This window comes from Epinephelus lanceolatus, chromosome 18 (assembly GCF_041903045.1).
Source record: "Epinephelus lanceolatus isolate andai-2023 chromosome 18, ASM4190304v1, whole genome shotgun sequence".
NCBI classification, from domain to species: domain Eukaryota; kingdom Metazoa; phylum Chordata; class Actinopteri; order Perciformes; family Serranidae; genus Epinephelus; species Epinephelus lanceolatus.
Genome location: NC_135751.1, coordinates 37,102,839 through 37,110,401, shown reverse-complemented (window position 1 = coordinate 37,110,401; position 7,563 = coordinate 37,102,839).

The window sequence follows — 7,563 nt, the reverse complement described above, 5'->3', positions numbered from 1 at the left end:
TAAGGAGAGGCAACAAGCAGAAGAGTTTTGTTTGGGCCAAGAAACACAAGGAATGGACATTAGACCAGTGGAAATCTGTGCTTTGGTCTGATGAGTCCAAATTTGAGATCTTTGGTTCCAACCGCCGTGTCTTTGTGAGACGCAGAAAAGGTGAACGGATGGATTCCACATGCCTGGTTCCCACTGTGAAGCATGGAGGAGGAGGTGTGATGGTGTGGGGGTGTTTTGCTGGTGACACTGTTGGGGATTTATTCAAAATTGAAGGCACACTGAACCAGCATGGCTACCACAGCATCCTGCAGCGACATGCCATCCCATCCGGTCTGCGTTTAGTTGGACGATCATTTATTTTTCAACAGGACAATGACCCCAAACACACCTCCAGGCTGTGTAAGGGCTATTTGACCAAGAAGGAGAGTGATGGAGTGCTGCGGCAGATGACCTGGCCTCCACAGTCACCGGACCTGAACCCAATCGAGATGGTTTGGGGTGAGCTGGACCGCAGAGTGAAGGCAAAGGGGCCAACAAGTGCTAAACACCTCTGGGAACTCCTTCAAGACTGTTGGAAAACCATTTCAGGTGACTACCTCTTGAAGCTCATGGAGAGAATGCCAAGAGTGTGCAAAGCAGTAATCAGAGCAAAGGGTGGCTATTTGAAGAAACTAGAATATAAAACATGTTTTCAGTTATTTCACCTTTTTTTGTTAAGTACATAACTCCACATGTGTTCATTCATAGTTTTGATGCCTTCAGTGAGAATCTACAATGTCAATAGTCATGAAAATAAAGAAAACGCATTGAATGAGAAGGTGTGTCCAAACTTTTGGCCTGTACTGTATATATAGCTAAACTCTGCTGGTTTTCTACCCAGAAGTATTTGTAAACAACAAGGCGATTCCCTCTATACCTAACGCACCTGGTACCCGGTGTTTCTATCATTTTGTCCACTTTATTTACATCAGTGGAAGTAGCCTTCTGTAACAACTGGTGAACCAGGTGAGAGTGGACTCAAACGTTGTCCAGCTCTCCTCATGTAACAGCCAGTCTCCCGGTATCTCCTCCATGCTCTTGAGACTGTGCTGGGCGACAAAGCAAACTTTCTTGCTACTGCACGTATGGATGAGCCATCTTGGATTGTGATGTGACATTCGTGAACAAGTCGAGTCTTTGAACCGGCTCTTTGAAGTGAACAAGTGAATCGGCTCTTTAGAGTAAACGAGCCAGTTCCTAATTTCTTTGTTTGTCTAGTTTGCATGTTACCCAGCATGCAGTTCGGACACACTGGAACAAGTCTGAATTTAGACTATAAACTTGTTATTGAGAGCGTTTTGGGGGTGTTTTGGAATAGGGGGAGGTTGTGGGTTATTCTGGTACGAACGGGACATGTTCTGGACTGTTTTGTGAATGTTTGTGTGCACGTGACCGTGACATTTTATTCACGTCATGTTGATGACCCCCCACGGTAGGAAGCAAACCCACTATCCACTAGCACTTGCTTGTATTGACAGGCTTGTTGATTATAAAGGGCGTTGCTATGGCTACACCAAACTTTATATCTGCAGAGTCTATTCTGGGTCCACGTCACAATATCCAGATCACATGATGTGATAAATCAGCAATGCGATTCGTCACTGAACCCACTAAACCCACACACACAAAAAAAATACAAAAACAAACAAAAAACAACAACGAACGAACCGCATCTTTGAACCGGCTCTTCAAAGTGAACTAGAGCCAAAGAACCGGCTCTCACAAGTGAACGAGAAATCCCATCACTAATCTTGGAGGAGCTGGACTACCTGTGCAACCTGATTGGGCTGCAGGTACCGCCTCATGCTACCAGCAGTGACAAGGACACTAGCAGAAGACAAAACTAGAGAAGAATCTGCAGGAAGGATAAGGAGAGAGCAACTGTCTGTGGACACCACATGTAAAACCGTTTCTGGGGGTTGTCTTGCTTTTGCCTCTCCATTGCACCTGTAATGAGACCATACATGTACGTGTGCTAAAACTGGAGCCAGAACAGCTTTCAGTTTACTTCGGGTATGCTTTGGACTGGCATTTTAGGTGAATTTAGGTGAATTTCAAAGGGTGCATATTAAGTTTTAACAGGTGCAGCATTTTCAGTTTAGACATGTAGGCCCATGTACAGAAGGTGTATATCACTGCGTTTGCAAAACTGTATAACTAGAGTCTCTCTGTCTCACTCACATGCACGGAGATGCATATTCTCATTATTATCTAATTTATTGCTCTGTTTATCTGCACATCTGTCGAGCCTCACAGGGCTGTGCAGAGCATTCAGGTTTATCAGTTTCTGGAGGCATCTGCAAGTGTGTAATACAAACGGTGTACATACGTGTGTGCGGTTGCAATGCAGAATTACTAACAGCTTGATATTGTTAACATATAAGCAATGCATAAGTCTTTCTTGTCTCTGTAGAGAGAACACAATGCTGGAATTCCAGGCATGCTGATATCAACTTCCTGTGTTTTCAGCCCATCGCTAGGTACAACTTCCTGTCTGTTGAGGCTTGAGGAGCAGTTTGACACACAACAACTGAGTCATGATGCCCGCGAAGACGTTAACCCACTCCTTTATATGGCCTTGACCATGGTAGTGGAAGGAGAAGGGACGGTGGGTTTTCCCAGCATTCCTGGATTTTTCAGATGCACCACAAAACAGTGACATTCCTCACAGTCTCCGTCTGTCGGCTATTGTTCACTGGAAGGACAGGGTGCTTTGAGAGAGTGAGTGTGTATATGAACGAGTGACAGATTCATATTGATCTGCATCAGTGCAGAGAGAAAATGAAGGACAAAGGTTGACCAGAGTGAGTGTGTATGTGCTTGATGACAGGGTGGTTATGTGGTCATCTGTGTACAGCATGTCCCTGTCCTTTGTCGTACATAAAAACAGGAAAATAAAAGCGCTGGAAGGTGTAGGGAGTGCGTGGCGCCACACGGATGCTTGTGTAACCTCCTGTTCAAAGGCCTCCTGTTTCCTCGCTACTGTACATCAGGGAATTCAGGTCATACCCAAACACAGACAGTTGTGTCTTCGAAGGCAGCTTGTCAGGGCAGATTTTAAAGGTCTGAAACCTGTCCTCATAAACCAAATCATTCTTTTGATACCACAAATGGGTGATCATGTAAACTCACACGCTCTAGCTCAGTAGAAACTACCACCATTCACAACATGACAGTTTAAAGTCCCTGTGAAACAGGAGTTAGAGTGTCTTTGTCTTCCGTACAGCGATGTATTTGCCCGTGAAACAAATTTTTTGATTGGTGTACAGTTACAAAAGAGATTTAAATCAGATTGGACTGCTGAAAGTGGGTGGGTTTAGAGTTTAGAGTTGAAATAAGAGCCTAAATTTGTACGTCGCGGTCATTCGTTTTTTGTTTCGAAATAACAAATTGAAACACGGAAAACCAACCATTATCCGTTTTTTGTTTTGAAATGACCAAACGAAAAAGGAAAAAAACGATCCATCTCCTGTTTTTTATTTGATAATAAAGAAAAGAAAAACGGAAAACGAATCGTTATCCGTTATCCGTTATCTGATTTAATTTTAGAATTTAAGAAAAAACCCGTGGGAAACTCCTTTCTCTATTTTTCACCATGAGCAAGCCACCACTTTTTTTTTTCAGAGGATGAGAAGGAGCGTCATCAGAGGGCGTCAACCTGCTGCGCGTGTGTGTGTGTGTGGAAGATCTGTGCATGGACCTGGTCATGAAATGTACATACAGAGCATGTACATTTCCTATAACTACTAGAATATTGCTTTGACATGTTATGCTAGGTCACTCTACATGGACAACAACTAACGGCATATCACATTACACATTACATGTCCGCAAAAATGATATGCAATATGTGAATTAATAAAAAGTTTTATTGCCATGGACCAAACCTTCCTTTTCGTCCACCAGTTTTCTGTGAAAGTGACGTCAATTTCAGTCAAGTCGGCATCTCCTGTTCCAAAATTATCTCCAAGTTGTTTTTCTGACATGAGCAGGCGTTCATGTGTATTTTCCCAGTCGTTAAGTCATTTTTCCGATTATTCCGACACCACATGAATGCAACTTACTGGTCACAGAGAAGAAACGAATAAAAAATAGAGAAAGGAGTTTCCCATGGGGTCTTTTTAAATTCCCAAATTAAATCGGATAACGGCTAACGATTCATTTTCCGTTTTTCTTTTCTTTATTATCAAATAAAAAATGGGAGATGGGTCGTTTTTTTCCTTTTTCGTTTGGTCATTTCAAAACAAAAAACAGATAATGGTTGGTTTTCTGTGTTTCAATTTGTTTTATCGAAATGAAAAACGAATGGCCGCGAAGTACACGGACCAAATTTAACACAAATATAGCAGAAGTGACAGAGAGGTAACTGGAAACGTCCTCACCACCACCATAAATTCAGCCCGCAGCCCGTAACCACAGTATTTTGGGGAAACGGGGACACACTGAGGTATCATGCTCTTGCTAGCTTGCTAACTAGCTCTGTCCAGCCAGAAGTTGCACATTAACTGATGGATGGATGTTGTGATATCATTGGTTGAAACTGGCTGGTAGCTTGCGTAAGCCGATAAGGCCTTTGCCATTTCATTGACTTTGAAAGAAATATTTTTAATGATCTTTTCACTATTTTCTATGACTATACAGCTCTTTTGCTCATGAAGACATGAAGCAGGGGCAGTGTTTTGTTGAGATAACAGTGGTGTGTTCTCATTGATGTCTAAAAATATGCATTTTGACATTATCAAAAATGGTAGGTGCCCCCACCCTCTGATAAACAAGATTAGAGAGAAGAATAGACCTTAAATAGGCTTTTTATTAAGTGATGTTGAAGCTGCTGCTGTTCTGCATGGATGCACATTCCAGAGGCTCACCACATGTTTCAGTGCCTGATTTCACACACATAAACTCGTTTCCATCACTTAGGAGGACAATGCATTCTTTAATTCTCTAGAGACTTACCCTGACCCTGATCATAACCACTATGTGCATTCCCCAAACCCTTATCCTAACCTTAACAAAAGGTCAAACCTTTGAGGACACACTGTTTGTTCCCAAACATGAGATGAGTCCCCACAATGTGACTGTGTGACTTGTGTCCCCATGACGTCAGGAAAGGCACCAGCGTACTCCACCAATGAATCCTAACACAATTGATATTATGCAACAGGCTTTAACTGGTGATTATGGTTGGGTCATGGTTCTAAACCAGTTTGGTCTTTGTTAAATTGTTCATCAGGTTCTGGTCTCAATGGGTCATTATGTTGTTTGCTGGTCAGGTAACCGTGTTGTTGAGACCCAACAAGCCATATCTTTCTTTAAGGTCAGCCAGTGAGCTATGAACCATCTCACGTCTTTAGTCACAGTCTCTGGTCCCTCTGAGACCCTCCCACGCTGTCATGGTGGTTGACCCCTGTGTGTGTGTTTGTCACAGTCAACAACCCTCCACGCACTTCTCTTTCCCGCTCCTGTTTGAAGTCAGCGGGGGTGGGGACCTGCTGGGACACCCGCGGAAACACAGGCATCCCACCTCGATGCTGAATTTGGAGATGGTGTGCTGTTTAGAAGTAGTATGTCTGTGTGAGATTGACAGTAAGGCAACGGGAAGTAATACATGAATAGCAGAATACACAGTGAATTTTAGGAGTCATGTACAGGGGGATTAAGGGTGAGACGCTGATGCTAGCAGCTTTCTGCAAAATTGTCATTTGGTGCAGACATCAAACCTGGTGATTCATGGAAATTACATCAAGTCAAGACCAAGAACGTGGCTCCTTAAGTCCTAAATGTGTGAGGACCATAATTACAACTGCATACATGTAAGTAAACGCCCGTTTACTCTAAACATGGTTTAAATCTGACATTTATTCTGCTTCAAAGCCACTCCTCGTATGATTTCATTTAGACAGTGGAGCAGATGACTTCTTGACTCGATAATTAGCAGACATAACTGTGCAGATGGCTGCTGAGAAGGGGAGTTTTTACAGCCAAGAGTCAAGTGGGTAAATGTGAAAACTAACCACAAAGAGTGTGTGCCAGAGTTCACCTACAGCACATCAGCCCCCACTCTTTCTTTACTCTCCCTCTTGTCTCAGATAGAGCAAACCTCATTGCGCATCACTGGGACTAACGCTCAATACCAGGCAGTGTGAATTTAAGGAGTCAATGTGATGTCTCCGGGGAGCTGCAGATGCTCTGTGTAGACGCAATATGCCAAACAGGCTTAGTAAATAAATCCACCTGGGTTCACAAGGGGGTAAGAAAGTCAGAGAGTTCACAGTGTCATAAAAAAGTCAGGCTTTATCCTTCCTTAAAGAGTTTGGAGTGTTAAAAAAAAGTTTGTTTTCTGCTTTGGTTCAGACTGAAATATCTCAGCTGTTGAATAAATGAAATTTGGGACAGACATCCATGTTTAGAGGATGAATCCTAATGACTCAGATGATCTCCTGACTTTACCTCCAGCAACACCGTGAGGTTGACATTTTTGGATTTTGCTTAAATGTCATTTGATTTGATGGATTTCCATTAAATTTGTTTTAGGGCTTCCTCAGGTCTAAGACACATTTATGTGACCCTCAGGGTGAATTTAAATCACTTTGGGAATGAGCCCAGTCAACAGACACAAATGTTGGCATTGTATGTTTCTGCAAACCACGAATACCTTACATTAACACATTTCTGAAGGTGGAAGCTGGAAGGTATGGTGGATGGCACGTAACCTTGGCAAGACGCTTCCCAAGGTGCTGACCACAATAAACAACATAACTGTTTATTATTTCGGGAGTCATTGCTGTGTTTCCACGGCTTTTTAGGCAGCAAACATGAGTGTGTTGTGATGGCCCATCGCCATGTTTCTAGCAGCTATTTAGGCATGAAAAGCAATTGTTTTTCACGGAGATATCACTGCTTTTCCAGCCAGCATTGTGCCCCCAGTTGTGTATTTTAAGCCAAAACATGATCTTTTCCTAATCATAACCACGTGGTTAACCACAATGAAGTTGAAATATAAAGTTCCAACATATCCGCTGTAGTGCTGTGCTATCAATTGTCTGGTGATCGCGATTACGATTTTGAGGTCAAATGATTTCAAATTTACTGAAATCGAGGGTAAACGATTTTTGGTCACGGACACCTGGAGATGTTATTTTGTCTTCTATGGAAGCCACGCTTGCACAATACCACCCCCTCCCCTCCTCTCACTCCACAAGCCAGTCAAGTAGGTGAACTACGAATGATGCGAGGGGCAGGTGATTTCAAAAACAGCGTGTGGAAAATGGCAGAGGGAGAGCGAGAGAGATTGGTCTGTGTGTGTGTGTGCACATTGGGGCCGAACTCCGCCGTGCGCGATACAGAGCAAAGCAGAATTGTAAACGTGCGACCATGTAGAGACAGAAATTACATGCCGTCGTGTAAACAATATAAGTCATCACATGCGCCGCATAATTGTTTGCATAATCGTGATTTCAATCTTGACCAAAATAATCGTGATTATGATTTTTTTCCATAATTGCACAGCCCTAATCCGCTGCATAACAACAT